We start from the raw sequence: 19,774 nt of genomic DNA on the forward strand, positions 1-19,774 counted from the left end.
CACACTTACTCACACACACACACATCTGCTGTTCGAGAAGGCTCTCAAAGGGAGCATCCGGGCGGTCCCTCCAAGGCTTCCCACCACTGTTAGTATGCTGTGAGGATCTGGTGGATGAGTGGATGGATGGGTGGACTGATGATGGATGGATGAATGATGGATGGATGGATGCATAGAAAATTAAATGAATGCATGAATAAAGCAATGAACAAATAATTGGAGAAACTGTCAAATCAACACAATCCTTTACTGTAGGATTTGTCCTTTGTATACTCTTCCCAGTTCATTTCTCACACTATCTTCTGTCTCAGAAATGCAGAGTGATAACTGACTCAAGCCAATATGAGTTCTGTTCTTATGTACCTACGTCCTAAGATATTTCACCAATTAATCAATAACACTCTTTCACTGTGGCGAACTAAACGAGGGCTGTCATACTTCCTCAGGCTTTTTACATGCCCGCTTTGTTAAAGCTGTAAAAAATGCCATGCCTCTGTCTGCCGTTCGGAGCATCTTTAGACGATTCCAACAATGAATCAGAGCACGGCTGCCAAATGTGTCACCTTGTTGTCATTTCTGGGGCATATAGTGTCAGAAAGAGCCAATCGCTGACTTATAACGTGATCTCAACATTCAAACGACTATGTTAAATACCGGAATCATTTAAATTTTTGTCAGCCACTTCCGTACAGCACATTAGTAGCTACTAAGAAATGATGCACTGGACACTTATCTATCGTGATGAGGATACAATCATAAATAACGTGACGTGTCTTCCTCGAGGTGCTCGGTCTGAGGAGTGAAGACGGCCAAGCGAGCAGGCATTTAACCATCTCCAATGTTGAACCGAAAGACATACGTGTCGTTTTGATGAGAGCATCAGGGAAAGTGAGCAAAATGCAGGTTTCGAAGTTGAAAAAACAGGTTCAAATATATAGTTGCTTCTTATATATTATCTATTATGGTTGAATTGTGTCCTCTCTAAAAAAAAAAAAAAAAAAAACACGTGTTGCGGTCCGAACGCCTAGTAACTCAGAATGCGGTTTCACCTGGGAACAGGTCCTAGGGAAATGATCGGGTTAAATGAGGTTGGTAGGCTGGGTTTAATCCCCTAGCACCTGTGTCCTTGTAAAAAGGGGAAATGTTTACGCATGGGCAGAAAGGCACAGAGAGGAGGCGGCCACGTGAAGCGGTGGAGTGAGGCCTCCATGTGCACGAGACTCCGGAGGTCAAAGGCAAACCGCCGGGAGCGGGCGGAGCAGGGGGAGCAGGCGGAGCAGGGGGAGCAGGCCTGCCCGCAGAGCGAACGGGGGGCCCTGTGGAGCCCTCAGTTTTGGACTTCTAGCTTCCAGGCCTCTGAGATGATATATTTCGTTGTTTTAAGCCAATCAGTTGCTGGTATTTTTTTATGGCAGACCTAGCAAATGAGTACACTTTCCATAAGATTTTGGAGCATGTCACTCAGCCTCCTTAAAAATACTAACTTTTCTATAAAATGGAAATGATGTTGCATAATAATAGCTAAGGGATTTGGGGTAAAAGTGACGGAGATCCTGCCCGTGAGGCAACCGGAATAGGTGGGGTTTAATAAATGACAGTCGTCATTACAATATTTTTAAAATAGCATCTTTGCAGAGCTTTATGAATCCCGATCACAAAAAATATATAAAAATGTATTTGCCGTTTGTTTTCTACTTCCATTATGAAGTGTGATGATATGTAAACTTGAAGTGCTTCAAATAGTCATTCTATAAGCTATTTATAATTTAAAATTAATCCGAGACTCTAAGAGCATTCTCTTTTATTTCGTACTTCCATTAAATAGCCATTTTCCTATGCTTAAGGATAGTTCTATTGAGATGAAACAGTATGCCAAAAATGCATAATTAGCACCAAAATTATTACGCTAAATTTTTTTATCATGACAATAACAAAGGTTTAGTCATGCTGCAGCAGTATTTAATTAATTTGCTATGTACACATTACAAGGGAGAAAAAGTGGGAGAATTGTATTAACGCTCATGTCTCTGCAGAAATTCTATTAACGATGCTTTGCAGCGACGGCTGTGTGTCAGGTGCTTCGGCGCCCGTTTCTTTCACGTGGGCTGAACCCCCGCCTCGCCCAGCCCCACGAGAACAGATCATCCCCCTGCCCTGAAAACGCAGCGAGGCCAAGGACCAGCGCGGGTGAATTACTTATGATATCTAAGATAATCAAGATATCTAACGGTTTTAAAAAAAATCCTCGAGCATAAAAACAAAAACATAATAATTTTCTAAAAAAAATTCTGAACTTTACATTTATAAAAAAAAAACTGAGAAAACACACAGAAAAAGGGAACTATAGCAAATCTCACAAAGGCTGATTCAAATTTCTAAATGTTAATGTAGAATTTGAGAGTAAATTAAAAGATTAATATACAAAAGGTAAAGGGAATTTATTTCAGTAGTATTACAATGGATTAAATATTAGAAAATTAAATATATCAGATTATATATAAAATTAAATATATCGTGAATTTATATTATAAACTATAAATTTATATTTATATCTTAAAAATAGTAAATATAATTTAAAAATCATTTCTGATATGTATAAACTTAGTCAAATAGAAGATCAAATATAAATTTTATAAACTTTATCAAATATAAGATCGAGAAAGATACTTTTAAAAAAAGTTCTATGAAATGGAATACTTTCAACGCATTCTAACTAAAGAAAATACGCCACGCCGGCTACTGTTATATAATATTCATCTGGAAATTTTAATTAAGGCAATCAATAAGAGACTAAAATAAGAGGTATAAATGTTAATAGTCTTATTAAGAGCTTGAAATGAATCATGATAGGAGAATTTTTTCAGAAGTTTTCTTTTTTTTCTAGCCTTATTGAGATATAATTGACCTACGGGACTATATAAGTGTAAGATTTATAGCATAATGACTTGACTGTAGGAGAATTTACACCAGAGAAACTGGCAAGTGCTAGACATTGGAGCCCCCACCCCCACCCCCACCTCACCCCGACCTCCTCTTTTCCGCTAAATCCTCGCGATAGATCAACGCCAGTGTTCGCGGCCGGGTTCCTCAGATGCCATGGTCTATAAAAAATCCTCGCCCCCGCCCTGGCCATATACTGTGTCAGCTGTGGCGTAGCTCACGACTGTCGCCACCGCTTCACCGCACCTGCTTCAGCCTCTGCCTGTTCTAATCTCATTGAGTCCAGTCCCAGGTACCTACCGCTCGCCGTCAGCCTCGCCATTATTCTGCCTCTGTGGCCTCTCCTGCACGTTGTCGCGATGGCTTCCGAGATGGGCTGTCCCATCCTCGCTGCGAAGACGGCCCACTCGGCGCCACCCCAGTATGCATCCAACCTTCCGAGACCTTTCGTCGTGAATTCAGATGCACACTGAGGCCTGTCCCAACCCGGCGCTCCCTGTGCTCCAGCCCGGGGAGGCACAGTCTGCCCTCACTGCCCCGGGAGGCGCCGTCGGCCCAACTCTCCAGTGGATATCCCTGTAACAGAGCTGTCGCTGTCACCACCATGGCCCACACAGACTCCCCAGAGCCACCGTGCAGCGCCGGCAGCTCCAGAGCCTGCGAGGCTCCTTCCCCTCCTTATCTCTCCACAGAGCGATCGTCTCATGGTCAAGGTCTGGCTCAACAGGGTCTCTGTGAGTTGGTCTCAACCGTCCTGAGAAGAGTCAATCGCTCCCCCTCTGCTCTTGCTCAGCTTTGAGCTTCGCGTTTGGGTGTGGTCCCCAGTGGTCGCAAAGTTCGTCATTGTGAGAAAGCGTCACTCAGCCATTTGATCAGCGCCTGACCGTGCGCTACAAATAGTGAGTGAGTGCTGAAGAGACAGTCGAAGAAAGGGTGCACTTAGCTCTGAGGACTTTATTTTTTATTTTTATTTTATTTTATAGGCGAGGCAACTCTTGGTTGACTTCACAGATTGCAAGGACCTTGTCAGCTTACGATCCCTTATTTTTTATTTTTATTTTATTTGTTTACACCTACAGCACCTGGTCTTCCTAGGTGGTCTCCCATCCAAGTACTAACCAGGCCTGACCCTGCTTAGCTTCTGAGATCAGACGAGATCGGGCTTGTTCAGGGTGGCATGGCCGTAGACACTCGAAGTACTTTAAACCTTCAGGAAATGTTTCCAAGTTAAGAGCAGAGTGAAGTACCAAACTCTGGGAATTTCCATTGGAGACAAGAAAGCTGACTGCTGGAAAGCACACTACTGGCAGCAGAGAGAGAGACACACAGAGCCTGTAGCTCAGGCGTGAGGACTCTAATGAGACAGCCAGCCACAGCCACAAGGCAGCTGGGGTTCTGTAGGGTCCCCAGCTCTGCAGAGCACTTCAAGTTCTGAGGACTTCGTTACGTCGCAGAAATGCATACAGTTGAGTTCTACAAAGTAAACTTGGGTCATCAAGAAAAGCTTAAATTATACCCATGTCCTTTTAATAAGTGAAAACGAAAACGAAAACAAACCTGCACTTTATCTGAGAAACAACCTGCAAAAAACGGGGTTATTAACAGTGTCCTCGAGTACGCGAAACAAAAAGAAAAACACCTATTCTGAACTTCACCTTTTCTTCAGCTTCCATTCTGGTCACAGCATTATCCATACTGAAGAAATCAACAGCCACTTTTAGCAACAATATCATTACCAGTATCTACAGATATGTATTATTTTAAACAGCACGTTCCGTTTAACGACATGTATTGAGAACCAACAAAATTCTAAGTGTTACGCCCGGCATGGAATAATATTTAAACACTATCTACCAGAAAAACTTAACTTGTGCTTTCGAACAACCGTGGTTCAATGATATAAATAAGTCTAAAATGCTTTCAACATGCTAAAGTGTTGGTTAAATATTCAAATATTAGAATTTAACACACTCTGGACGTGACTTCGGTTTTTATCGAAACAAATCTAGTTGCTCACGACTGCCTCCCAGAGCTTCTCTGTTGCTGTGGCCATCGTCCCCGGCCGCTCAGGCCACCATGACAAAATGCCACAGACGAGGGGACTTGTACACAACAAACACTTGTTTCTCTCATCCGGACACTGAAGAGTCCAAGATCATGGTGCCGACACATTTGATGTCTGGTAGGAGCCAGCTGTCTCGATGGCCGTCTGTTTCCTGTGTCCCTACGTGGTGGAGGGGCCAAGGGAGCTCTTTGCGGTCCTTTTATAAGAGCACTGACCCCGTCATGAGGGCTCGATGCTCCTGACCTATTCACCTCCCAAAGGCCACCTGCAGGTAGTGTCACTTTGCGGAGTTTCAGAGCAGGTTTGTTGGAGACACTGGCGTTTGAGCCCTAACAGTCAGCATCGCTGCAGTTCCTGGAGGGACCCGGTTGGAACCCTTGGTGATAAATAGCACAAATTACTCACCTGGGTTTTCCCTCGAAAAGAAAATGGTATGAACAGTGATTGTGAGAAAGATTCATTTGCATCACAAAAAGAAAGTGCATGCTATTGTAGGTGCCCCTACGAAATTTTGGTGAGCATACATCCCATAAATATATGGTTTCACAAAAAGCAAACACACTAAAAATAACGGACGAATATTCGTGGACACGTTGACTTTCAGAACAGAAAGTGTTTACACACTTGTTTAGCCAGGAACCTGGGATTTCGGCTGGAGCACTGGGCGGACCTCAGCTGTGTGTGTAGATGGTGTCGGAGGCATGAGCTGGCCACGTCCAGGCACCTTAGTCTCCGGATCATTTACACACTGCATTCCAGAGGCGGTTCACATATTCGTGATACCCTGTGACACCGAAGATGTATGTTTGTTCCCATGTTTGTAACTAAGTTTTTTCATCTTTTTGCCGTGATAATTGCGATTTAGAAATCACATATTTGTGATTTTAGCCATTGAAAAATGCAGCTATTTATGCCTGGTCTCTGCAGTGTGAGCACACACGCTTCACAGTATTGCACCGTGAACACATCCATTATACTGAGTGATGAACTAGCAATTAATAGTATAAACAATCTCATATCGTAACGTCAACATTGGTATACTCTTCTGCACATTCTAATCTGAGGATTGATTAGAACTGTGTTCATTTGTTCTTTCCCAGGCATTACTTAAGCAGATAGTTTATCATCTTTAATTTAACCCTTTAATTTTTAGTCTTGGAAATAATGGTTCTGTTTCTCGCTGTTTCTCATTGATTTTTTTTTTTTTTCGATCGAGAAAACCTCAGAATGAGATATTACAGTTAATACCTTGAATTAAGCAGGGGAAAAACATGCACAAAGAAAATGAAGTAATATTTTTATTGACATAATACATGCAGAGGGAAAAATATAGATTTAGAAATACATTAAATGTATTCACTTTCCAATAACAGACAGATTTCCTTCTTTTGGATCATCTCGCCAAGGCTATCCCAGCCTCCTTTGCGCTTTGTCCTTTCTCTGATCTTCAAGAAGAGTGACAAATTTCAGTTCCTCTTTTTAAGATATTTACCAATAATGATGCCGTACAGACAATATATTTTCTATTTATTTATTTTTATGCTAATATTGCATGATATATTTTACTATACTACACAGATATCGTGAGCATGTGTGTGTACACACATGTGCATGCGTGTGTGTGTGTGTGTGTGTGTGCATGTGTGTACTTCTCAAGGAATGGGGAACCCTGGTCCATCAACACAGTCCTTGACTCAGTAAGAATATGAGCAGCCTCCCGTGGGAAGAAAGAACAACAGGACAAGTGTCCTTGTCTTTAAAAACACAAGAGTAGCCACATGTGTTCTCTCTGCGTTACATTTGAACCGGTGATCTGATGTTTTGTTGTTTTGCTGGGGGTGGGGTTTGTTATTGTTTTTTTGTTTGTTTTGTTTTTTGGGTTTTTTCGGTGATATCGGCATGCATTTGAGTCCTAAAATTTCTATCCTCTTTCTGATGGCCATTTGTTGCCGACATGCCCGATATTTTTCATCTTCCTCTGCTGCGTTGTACCGCTGCCTGAGAAAGCACGTCACATCATTCAAGCACTCATTTAAAAGAAGCTTCTCTTTAAAAAGTCATCACCTACTACAGATAGAGGAAGCCCAGAGGCACTACAGAATATTAAACTTTTACTAGACACACTTTACCTTATTCTTTTCTATTAATATTCTTGCGTAGATGACGGTTCATTTATATTTCAGAGAAGCATCTTGTTTATGTTTACTAGGCAGGTCTGCCTTTAAATTGTGGAGGGAAATGAGTCACTTTAAAATCTAGCCAATCTTTTACAATCACTGGAGGTGGATTTTAAGGACTTTTGCCCTCGAATTTCCAAGGGGATACCAGTCTATGCATTCAAATAAAGTACATGAGCCATATTATATTTTTAAGGGACGAGAAAGGCAAAACATTTAGCAAAAAAAAAAAAAAAGTTTGCTGAATTGAATTTTAATTATTTTTTTTATATATTTAAATCCCACAAAACTTGATTTTTGTCATTACTATACTCATGGTCCTTTCACATTTACCCATCAGCTTGTGCATTGCGTGGTTCCTTATTCTTTTCGAATCTCTGTGCCTTCACCTGATGTCAGTTTTCTTCTCCCAGAAATATCCATTAGCATTTACTCATTCTTTGTTTCTCTGAAAATGTCTTCATTGTTTAAAGGAATTTTCACAACGTGCAGGCTTCTCTGTTGGCAGCCATTTCATTACAGTTCTTTAAAGATATCGTTCCTCACCTTTTAGTTTCGATTTTTCTGTGGAGAAATCAGCCACGCGTTTTCTTGCCGCTCCTTGCACTGTCTTTTTTTTGTGACCGATTTTAAGATTTTACTCTGAAGTTTGATTTTCTCTGCATGCATTCTACCTTTTCGCTTATGTTACTCGATGCCTTTAATCCATTATGATAAGTGATCTACCACTATCTCTTCAAATATTGTCTTTGGTCCATTTTTTTCTTGTCTCCTTATGGAGAAATGTGATTTAATACTTGCTCCAATATCCCAAGTTTTTCTGACAATCGGTCTTCGTTGACCATTATTTTATCTCTTTTTCTTTTATACTTATCTTTGTTTAGTTCTCCAATCCCCTCTCCAGCTTCGCTTCATCTGATGCTAAGTTTCTTGTAAAACTGAGGAATTCATTTTTATATATATTCTCTCCTCAAATATAAGTCTTAGTGAAATGTTGAATGTTTTTACCGTACTTACTAAAATGAATCTATCATATATATACTTTTAAATAAATGCATACTTCTCACACATTTTTACATAAAAGATTATCGCGTATTCAAAAATCATCTAGTTTACAAAATAGAAAGTAACTACTAACAAGATCGGCCAAGTTAAAGAGGATAAAAGGTTGAGTCATGTGAGACTCAAATAATAATGTATATCGAGAGGTAAAATTTAAATTAGTATTAAAATCAGAATACTTTATTACTACCCTCTTTGTCTGTTTTGTTTTTTTGGTGTATAAAATAAATATCATGGCATGCCTGAGTAGTCTTAATTCTGATACAAACCTTTTTTTCTTTGCCAAACTAGTTCCATTAGCGTAAATTTACAAATAGAATTATATGCATAGATAATGTCCTTGAATAAAACTTCTTTCTACCCTTTTCATATTAAATTATTTGAATATTTTTCTTTAGAGTTTGTAAAATAATTTTATAATCATTTCTTGATCCACAAATCCATTTACTAAGCCACTACCAAATGTCTCTTAGTGCTAGGAACTGGGGACACGGTCAGGACTGAGATGGCCAGTAACTGTCTCTCCAGACACCGGAAAGTGGGTTGACAATCCACATGGGCTCCGAGAAGATGCCAGGCATGGCGGCAAGGAAAAAAGGCACTAAGTTGTCTGCATCGAATGAGTTTACGATCCAGTGTGAAGCAGGTAACACATCCAAGAGAGCTATCTTTTAAGATGGGACATAATCAACACGGTCAATAAGGAAATTGAATGTTAGGAGAACCCCGGAGACGGAGACTAATTTTGGCTGATTAAATCAGGGAAGGCTTTAGAGAGTTACAACATTTGCCTTAGAAGAAACGTTGCCTATTGGTAGTCGGAGCAGAAGATGTCTTACGCAGTGGGGGCGGTGGGGAAGCAGGAGGGGAGAGAGCGGGCGTGGAAAAGAGATAGAAACGGGGAGGATGGGAACCTGTGCGAGACAGCAGATGCGGCTGAGAACTCACGCTCCAGAACCTGGCGTCTCCGTCTGTCTCCCTGCACACGCACAGAAACGCGCGTGCACATGGCTATGGATCTGACTTGATAGTGTAATGATATATGACAGCGTAAAGGATACAGCAGTACCCAACTTTTAACAATTAAAATAATACATACTTTTACAAATACGTACATAAAAGACACGAAATAGAGCCATGCAGCCAGAGTTACATGCTTATATAGTTAGCAGATTTATACAAATTAAGAAAAATTATACGCTTGGAAAATTTTTCACTGCGAATTGAATCTTAAATTTGGACAGAAAACACTATAATCAGATGTAAGATTGGAAATTCAAACTGGGATTAGGACACGGATGCGCCATAATGAGTTTTCCCACAGACATGTCTTCAAAACACGAATTGGAATAAAATCGCCTTCGTGAAGCTTTTGCTCATTCCCTCAGAACAAGCTCACTTCCCTCTTTCTGAACTCTGATTCTGCACGTGTTATTTTTCTTACGTTCTTTTTATTTTCATTTTTTACTGAGAGTTCTTCCCGCATGTTTTATCCTCCCATTCTTTGTAAACTATTCGAATAGAAATCTACAGATCTTTTTCAGCATCTAACATGGCGCCTTATACATGATGAATAATTTAAATACATATTTTCAATGTAATTGATGAGAAAAGGCTATTTTAGTTGCACCGTGTAATGAAAAGTATTGATTTAATATTTTTTCACAAAGTAGTTTTCACAAGATAATTTAAAACCAATGATATAGTAAAATATGCTTTCTATCATGTCTCTTTTCCTGTTGATAGAGATAGATTTTATGACACGGTAGAAAATTCGAAATCTTCTGAATACTTGTGGAGAGGCTTATGTTAATTTAATTCACATTGGGGGACACTGTTTAGTCACATGAAATGCTTCTTTTTTTCACCTTATAATAAAATTGAAAGACTTTGAACACAGATGAAAAAAATGCTAGAGACGATTCTGAGTTAAATTATGAGCATTAGCAAAGTACATCCTTTTATTGCCGTTGATTAATGGTCAGCTCTAAAGCCAAGTCCTCAGTTCACCAAATATATGATCCCCGAAAATCCCAAATGTTCAGGGACTGGATCCATCTAATTTTTCTCTGGTCACCGAAGAGCATAACCGACCTTAGGCTTGTTACCAGTGACATGAGCCAAGAATTTGCCAGGTCAGGGGATGTAGCTCTATAGAAGACGGGTTCTTTATTCTCGGTGAGTTTTCCGTGAAGCACAGACACAGAAAATCAGACACACATGGAAAAGCTGCAGAAAAGTGCCACGTGAGCACTCTGAAGGAGCGATTTCTCCTGTCTTCAAGAGTAGGGGAAGTTCCCAGAGAGGAAGCGAAGTCTGCATTGAGGTGTGTGTGACAAGACTGACTCTGCTGAGAAAGAAAAGACACTGGTCCCCGCCCGAGGCAGCAGAAGGCTTGGTCTGCGTGCCACGTCGAAGCTTGGATGGGCTCGGACGGCCGCTGGCCAATTTGGCAGCGAGCGAAAGGAGACTGGGAGAGTGGCCAGAGTCCCCGCAAATCCTGGACAGTTCAGATGGGTAACTGAGCACCAAGCGTCTGTGTCCAAAACGAAAACCCACCCTCAGAGATAGAAGACCCCCGCGCGGAGGAAATTTAAAGAAAAGAGCCAGGAGCTTAGAAGGAGATTCTGAAATAAAGACTCTCAAACACCTCGGGGCTTCTGTGATGATAAATCACAGGGTTCCCAGCGCGCTGTGCAGTCGGCCGATCTGAAAAGCTTCACGGTCTAATAAGAGTGACTGTGTCCCCTCTCATCTCGGATATTTGACTTGGAGATATTTAAAAGAAAACTTGAATTTAAGAAATTAAAAGAAAATCAGTGCAAAAGAAAGAATCAGTAGAGGTTAGTATTTTATGCGCATTGCACATAAAAATATAAATCATCACGTAATCCTCGTTGACCTGTTCGTGATAATCAAAGCAATACTGAAGAACAAAATGTCCATGATCTAGTGTCTGTCACCATGGAGATAGGCCCACGCTGCGTTCAATGAATTAGGAAACTTTGCCGAGAGCTTTGGGGATTTATACATGCATAAATCTAAGGAATCATCTCATTCGTTCTTGAAAAAAACTTAAATCATAAGTGAAATATGTCACTAAAACAGGTGGTAAAATACATAAAATGGAACAAGATTGATTTAAGTACTAACAGTTAAGTCAATTTCTATACATTGCTTATCGCTTGAATCGGGATGTATTTGGATAGATATTAACATATTTATTAAAAGCTGAGATCAATTTGGGGAAGTGATTTTCAGTCTGGCTATTGCGTTTAGAGCCGAAAGCAATCGTTTAATATATTTTGTCTTTCATTCGGTAATATTTGAGCACCTCGTATGCGATAGGCTGAGGCTGGGCTCCGATCCGTGGTGGCCCCAGCTCCCCCCATCAACCAGAAATGAACACGGCGGACGTGGCCTCGCTCCTGGGGTGGGCCACCGCTCAGAAACCGCGAATGCATTTGTACCTTCCGACAGCGACGAGGACCGCAGAGGGACAGCCACGAGGACAGCGTCCACCCTTCGAAACCCGCTCCTCGCAGAGCGTCTTCTGGCTGGAGGCTGAAGGATGGACGGGCGCGGGTTTGGGAGAAAGAAGGAGCTCTGTGGCGGGAGGAAGGCCGGACCCGCGCGCGGCCGGAGCTCAGAAGGCGAGGCGGGCGACATGGACGGGAGCGAGCGGGAGCCTGGAGGGTCAAGGAGCCGCAGGTGACGCGGCTGCAGGGCCAGCGCACCCCTGGCCTGTGACAGGACGGCGCCAAAGAGCACACGCGATCCGGTGCTGCTGCAGTGTGGGGAGTAAGTGGGGACCGGCGTGGGCATTGGGAGGTCACCCGAGGGACGGTGGCGCATGGCCGCCCAGGGGACAGCACGCGCTGGCCCGAAGGCGTGAGGGTGGAGACGAGAGAAGCGAACAGACAGGACGTTGACTCGCGATTCAGATATTGAAAAATAACTCTGCGGCTGAGGCGGGGCGGTTGGCCTGCAGAGGCATCAGCTTCCAAGCAGATAGAAGTCGGTTGGGTTTTCAGTCTGAAGACGTCAAGGACTTCAGGCCAAGGTCGTGATAAGCAGGAGGTCAATAAGAATTGTGGACAGTCTATGGCCGTGTCACCCTGAAAGCGTCCGATCCCGTCTGATCTCGGAAGCTAAGCAGGGTCGGGCCTGGTCAGTACTTGGATGGGAGACCTGGTTAGTACCTGGGAAGACCAGGTGCTGGAAAAAAAAAAAAATGTTGACAAATGAGTGTGGAGTAGAAGAAAAAAGGGGATACGAGGAAATATGACTTTTGACCACGTAGCTCAGTTAATTTATTTGAAATTTTTGGAACAACCCTTGTTTTTAGATGATTTTATATTCATTTTATTATCACGAGAAGCTCGAGTTAGGCAGCGTGTCCCGTGTCACACACCTGCGTTCACGAGGGATGCAGGCAGCCTTCTCTCTCAAAGCACGATGTCCTTTGCTCTGGATGGCAATGCTCCTGCGCAGGTACCGTTTAGAGGAGTTAACCTGCAAAGTCACACAAACGGAAGATAAATACAGGAAGTGGTTTTGCAAGGGAGAGCATATATTTCTAAACTCTACCCTCCCTTTCTTCCCTCGAGTTAAACATTGATGCCAACTGTTATTTGCAAAATTGTGGAATGGCGTCATAACGTAAAGAAAAGCGTAGTGACTCCAGGAATGAGAATCGTCGCTACCGTTTCATCGTGAAAGGGGGCAGTCACTGTACACCAGAGAGAATCGGAAGTGACCTTGGAGGAGGTGAAATTCAAAAGTTCCTTTCTTGGCCGCATTAGTTCAGAGTGGGTGCTCCATCAATACGCGGATGAGAGAGTGAACTACGCACCTTCTCCGTTAAGGTATCTTGGCCAGATTCTATCCTATAATAAATTAGAAATAGACCTTAATGACCCGGGGGCTATGTTTCTGACGGTTACCGATGACGTACAATACTAGAACAGTCTCACAACTAATATATGAGAGGCTGTTAAGAATAGTTTATGTGTAGGAGATACTGAAATCATAGTCTACAAGGGTAAATATTATTTTATCATAAAGAAGAGTCCTTTTGATTACATATTGGATCAAGAAGCCCTTGAATATATATATATATTTTTTGCTTTGATTTTGGATGGTACGAGACTACATGACTTGTTTCCATTGTAACTCACAGCACACGTCACGATGAAAAGCCCACTCCTGTGGGTAGTTAAGGAAGGTGGTTTCTTCCACAAATCTGGGGGGCGTTAGTGAGTTGAGCTAGTTCAGACCTCCAGAATCCTTTAGCTCTCTCCCAATCATGCTGTCACAAACACATGAATTAAGACACAGCATTTTAAATGTAAACATGCGTTTGCATGGGAATTATTTTATACTCGTATTAAGCAAGTATTCACATTTTATAAGCTAGTGCTCATGAAGTTGTCCCATTTTCTTGCGGAGCAGGCTCTGGGGGCCCTGTGCAAGGCCCTGGCCCCCTGAGTTAAGAGGCTCTAAGCTCTACGAGTGTCAGGTAGAAATAAGAGTGAATCTCAGGTCATTGAACCGTCGAACCCATTAGAAATGGAAAGAAGAAAATCTCTTGTAAGCACATTCACGTAGAGTCTGGACTGATGGCAAATGTTAATTGGCCCGTGCAGCCTCATTTAGATGGTACGAGACTATATGACTTGTTTCCATTGTAACTCACAGCACACGTCACGATGAAAAGCCCACTCCTGTGGGTAGTTAAGGAAGGTAGTTTCTTCCACATCAGTCTGGACTGATGGCAAATGTTAATTGGCCCGTGCAGCCTCACCAAAATTATCATGGTGTATGATAATTTTATGGCCAGCAATATTTTAATGTAAGTACAGTGCGGATCATCCATATCATTGACATTATAACTGGCCCAGTTGGAGTGTGTTGTCACAGCCCCCTCTGACCACGAGGCCCTCCAGCCTCTGTCGGGACGGGGAGGCCATCTCCCAGTAACTGTTGCAAGCTCTCTTTCTGCAAATTTTTAAGCTCAATTTAGGGATGAATTCAGACACTCACTTAAAAAAATAAAGGTATATTTTCACAGTTTACCTGTGATTTCTAAGTCGTAGGCGGACGATAAAGTCAGTTGAAACTGCTCATTTTCCCTCCTCCCAAGAAAGGACACTTCTGAGGAAGGGGGCCCCGATTTGCTTCACTTCTGACAGGGTCGCGACTAATTTCTGGGGGACGCAGGTCTCTTCCAAGTACTTGTTTATCTTGTTCTTGTTTGTTTTCTTTTTAATAAATATTATGTGGTTTTTCAAGTTTTGACAAATTATACAATTATTAAAATTCATTTTTTCACTTATCCATCCATTCATCCCCTCCTCTATTTAGTGCTTTGTGAGACAAATAGAAGAGAACTGTACAAATAATTTTACATGCAGGCGTGGGCCACTCTGAGCCATGATGCCGTGGTTTATATTTATAACTTTACATGTAAGTATTGGTTAATTTTTTTAAGCCCTTTTTCTAACACCTTTACCATAAGATACCTGGTAGTCCCTTGAATGATGCAAACAGGAGTTGTTTGGGGAATATCATGCTTTCTCTATAGTTTGCTCAATTCTTGCTTTTGCTAGAGTTAGCTTAAAGTTTTAGATATCTCCAAACTCAATATTATGTTCTTGGACTTTCAGGCCAGTTTTTTTTTTTTTTTATAGAAATTGAACTATATTCAAACAATAAGACCCAGAGATCTTTGATATCATAATTTGCCAAGATATTTATAACTAGATTTTTAAATAGAAATTTGTTATTTTAATTAAACCATCGGTTTCATCCAAAATATTTAGACTAGTTTTTTTAATATTAAAAAATTCTAGCACTAAGATTAACTTTCTCATAAAATAGTCCACTTTCACGGGCTCTTGTCATACATTTTGTAATGGACATATTCTCTACCGTTTAAAGTCATTATCTTATTAGATGGTGTCACCATCCACCGGAGTTTTGGTGATAGCTTTCTTATCTCTGTTGTTGAAAATCTGTATATTGACTAGGATGTTTTATTGCAGATTAATTTGTAATGTCACTAAGTAACAATAGCAAATGTTTGCTTATGTTCAGGCAATGTAATATATATTCCTAGAAAGTATGATTTTGGATAATTGCCAAAAGAACTTTAAAGATAATATAATGAATAGGCAAAATATCTATACAAGTTTTCCTAAAATCCCTCTATGAACATTGGAATTAAAAATTCAAGTTGGATAGACCCAAATTTAGATTATCCTGTGAAAAACTGGAAACATTAGCGAATTATAATTTTCTACTCAATGTAACAATAGCGCTATTTCTAATGGGAAAAATTAACATGTCTTCCAAGAGAAGAAGAAAGTCTAGAATCACTGAATTAGTTTTAAAATCTATACTCTGCTTGGAAAATTTCTGCTGAATTACTTCCACTGCAGTTTAAAGTGAAGAGGTTGGTGTGGGCCCAGCAGCTGTGCCTGGCGTGTTAGGAGCCATTTTTAGACTGACTGGTTAGCGCAGCTGCCTGAGACAGGTTTAGAAAATTATAGACCTCTGCTTATTCACTCTCTGTTTTCTGTAAAAGCGCTGTGAAAGGGGCATTCTTAGCTTAATTTCCCTGAAGTTATCACATGGGACAGCCACAAAAAAGCAGTTTTTATTGTCACCGTTTTCCAGAAGGAGAGTACATCAAATCCAGTTGAGGCGAAATTATAAAGAGCCGTACTTACAATAAAAATAAGAAATAAGAAGGTCCTTGAGCAGAAAACACTTTGTGGAAGTTCTTGTTTAGTGTGTATCTTAAATATGGACCTCGAAATACGTTTTCTTGGAGACGGAAGCATCGGCCATTACAATAACTCCGAGCCTCCCTGTGCAGCCCAACATGGCATTGCGAAGATTCACGAAGTTAGAAAGTAGCTGTTAACCACGGCGTGGAGCTATGATAAGCCACACGGAGGAACAAGACCGAAAAAAATAATAAACAGCAAAGCAAATGTTGGGTCCATTCGAATTGAAAAAACAAACCAAAATAGTTTATATTCTGGGTACAAGTAGAAGTTATTGGGGATATTTTTCCTGTGCTTTTGTTCTTTTGGGGTTTTTTTGGTCATACTTCTATGGTTGCTAATTGTTACGTTCGGATATATCAAAACGCCCTTGATATTATTCCTGAATACATACTTTTTTTTAATCACATGCTACAGAACTTACAGTCCATGCTTCCTGAGAAAGATAAGTGCAAAGCTTGTTTCATTCAAACAAAATACGGTTGCTTCGTGCGACCAAGTCTAGTTGTTACTTGGAGTTCTACGCTTTGCCTTTCGTATTGACCATAGCTGCTCACACTTCTAAAATTATAAATCACGATATCTCCAACATCAAGTTGCAATTCAAATAGAAATTCTGTAAAATGTTCTCTGCCGGTATGCTAACTTGACAGGTTTTGAAGTTTATAAAAACGGCTGTCTCTAAGGATGCGTTACTTTCTTTGGGGAGTGTCTGGGGAAGGCAGTGAAGAAGGCTGATAAAGAGCTTCACAATGACGTATCGTCCCCCGAGCCTTTCCTGTACGTTCGTCTAGAGGGTGTGAAAGTCAGAGGCGATCGACCCATTCCTTTAAAACAGGCTTCCCACACGCCGAAGCCGTGCGAGACGTGTGGAGTGACCGGGCTACCACCGTGTCAGGCCTTGCCTGGGAAGTTGCAGAGAGCAGCCAGCTGAAGTCACGTGATGTGCTTAGTGCTCGGCCGGAGCTCATCTGCGGAGCTCTGCTATGGAAGAAATTGCTCTTCCCAACTCCAAGGTTGCTTGGCAGAGACCTGCACGTTCTGGTTGAGGTCAAGGCCGCACGTTCAAAAGCCCGCCCTCACGGTCTGGTGACACGACATGGAAGCAAGTCACACATTCCAAGGGCGCCACTGACAGATCGAAGACAGAAGAAATTCCTCCAAACTTCGTAACATGTGGCCTTTCTACCTATTTTGGGGTTTTACATTTTGAGCAAAGAAAGCTTTGTTTTCGAGGAACATTTCATTGACTTTTAATTCATTTATACGCAACACAGCAAGGCTGGGACGATGACAAATGGGAAGCACCCATGGCAGAGGGGGAGCCCCATGAGTGGGTGGAGCTGGGCGGGAGAGCGTGTGCTCTGCTGTGACACGGGCCACCGACCCAGAGAGTCCACGACTCCAGACTCGTGGAAAATCTCCCCAAATTAAGTCAGCGAAAACAAATCGAATGGTACGTTTTTTCTCCCACAAGGACCAGCTTCACACCAATGTTTCTCCAAAACCAATTATGTCTCCGGGTCTACCCTCTATTTAAGAGGTTTAAAAAACAAACAAACAAACCCCCAAAACCCTTCCTGTGTCAGAGGCAAGGTAAAAAGGAAGCAGGGGGCAAGACACCCTCCATCCAGAGTCCCTGGAAGAGAAGGCTCCAGAAGCCGCTGAGCGCGAGCACGTTGAAGTAGTGGGCTTTGCGGTCAGGGGTATGTGGCGATGGCTTCCTCCCTCCGATCCTGGGGACATGCAGCTCGGGCGGCTTGCTGGCTCTTTAGCTGTTTGGGTGGACTGCCCGTGGCTCGGTCCCACCGCAGAGGGCTTCTGGGCCCTTCTGTCGGCCTGGGCTGCAAGACCTCCAAATGCAACTTCGGGAGGCACCTCAGTCCAAAGAGGCTCCATGTACCTGCCAAGTCAAACGGTGACGAAAGCATCCTGGGGGCTTCAGCGGCATGCCGACCCTGCCGTGTTCACAGGGCTGACGTTGCCAACGTGTGGCACCTTCTGCAAAAAATGGACAATTGATTTCTTTACGTGCAATTATTTTTACAACGAAGGAGGGTAGGGAACTTATTGGCTAAGTTCTTGGACATTCTGGAAGGCACACACGTGTGTCCTGATGATCTAAGGTAATTAGTGGTTCACCTTGCTCACACTTATGTGACACACTGCACAGGGCGAGTGCCGGAGTCATTGCTAACGGCCGTCAGGAGGCGGCCTGTGTGACGGTCGAGGCGGTCGCTGGTCACCTGTGTGTCGGGGTGCTCTCTGCGGCTGGGTGCCGATTAGTTTCCCCCATCGCTGACATTTCTGATATGTCCTCGGTTTCTTAAACTGAAATTTTTTAAAGTGTTTTTTCATAGTCAAGTTACACACATTTCGCTCCAGTTTTACACACTCTTGTTTAATAATGAAATTGCTCTTGCCTGCTCAGCGACTGTCGTTGCTAAACGAACAAGGTTTTGAACTCAGTCCATCGATGTGGTGTGAGCTGAATTACAACCTCGGCGTCTCCTGATTAGCGTTTAAAAGGATCTACTCATTCGGGTGCGAGGTGTATATCTCAGTCCTTCGGCTTCCGGTGGGTCCTCTTCCTGTTTTCTGTTTTCCATTTCTTTGGGGTCCCCCGCTGACCTCACCGATGCTCGCACCCCAGTGGCCAGGTGCTTCTCCGCTCCCGTGCGTGGGCTTCGTCTGTGGAAACCCGTGTGCGGTGGCCTCTGGGCCGGAGCTCAGGCTCGCTTTCCTGACTTCGTCCAGCTCTCGCTGTCCAGTCCCTTTACATCTCTCGGTTGCTGGCACCTGCGCTCCCCCTGTGCTCCCCCTGCTCTGTCAGGGGGTCCTCCGTCCTCCTGCACAGCTCACGTCCCCTTTCGGACCACACGGAATATTTGTGGCCTTTCTCTTCAGGAGCCATTTTAAAGCATCTTTCGTTCTCTGCGTGTGCACAGTGAGAACTGGGAGGGGCCGGCCTTCGTGCAGAAACGGTGCTGGTCACCATCCTGGCTTCACCGGTGAGTGACTGTGTGGTTTGGAGCAAGTCACCGCATTTCTCAGTGTCACCGTCCCATCACATGTAGCGTGTGCTTGTAATGACCCTGCCATACGAGGTCAAAAGCAAGAATATCCGTCAGGTGCTTAGCGCAGTGTCTAGAAAATAGTAAGCATTGAATGACATTTGCTTTCGATGGCATCGCGTTTGTTATGTTATTTGTAATCCGTGTGCATGAATGTGGGTTGAATACTCACTACACACGAGGCACTGAATATGGCATTAGAAATACAAAATAAAAAGAGAAAGATGGTCTCTTAGTTCATGCAAAATGCACCAGGGAGAACGGAGCTGAGACACGTGAGTCTCTCCGAGTCCACTGAGACCCAGACAGCAGGACAGGATGGGACACCTCTTGTGACGGGCCGAGGGGGCACACGCGAGTGGGTGGAGAGGCTTCAGACCAGGCGAAGAGCATCACACCTGAGGGGAGAGAAGGAGAAAGGGTCACGCAGCCCACAGCGTGGCGCTGACAAAACACGGGTCAGAACGACGGCTTCCTAAGCTGGTGCCCTGCAGCGAGGGAGCCATCGGTTTGCAGGCGTGGGCTGGGGGTGGCCCAGGAACGGTGGCCTCAGTGAGAATGCTGCGGTGGCCCCAAAGGGACGGCCAGTGGAGACTGTCAGTCCAGTATGTCCGCAGCAGGCTCCGTCGGAGTGCAAGTCCATGGCTAAGACCTGTCATCGCG

General features: G+C 43.0%; 1 protein-coding gene and 2 pseudogenes across 1 annotated transcript in view; 2 read left to right on the forward strand and 1 right to left on the reverse strand.

The window, feature by feature from the left end:
- CSMD1 (CUB and Sushi multiple domains 1) overlaps positions 1-19,774 on the forward strand; it is a 1,293,618-nt gene that overhangs the window by 293,802 nt on the left and 980,042 nt on the right. The gene's annotated exons all lie outside the window — the stretch shown is intronic.
- LOC120614562 (uncharacterized) lies at positions 4,011-4,129 on the reverse strand (annotated as a pseudogene).
- Positions 12,345-12,471, forward strand: LOC120614542 (uncharacterized; annotated as a pseudogene).

The sequence above is a fragment of the Pteropus medius genome, unplaced genomic scaffold (assembly GCF_902729225.1).
Source record: "Pteropus medius unplaced genomic scaffold, Ma_sr-lr_union100, whole genome shotgun sequence".
Classification (NCBI taxonomy): Eukaryota; Metazoa; Chordata; class Mammalia; order Chiroptera; family Pteropodidae; genus Pteropus; species Pteropus medius.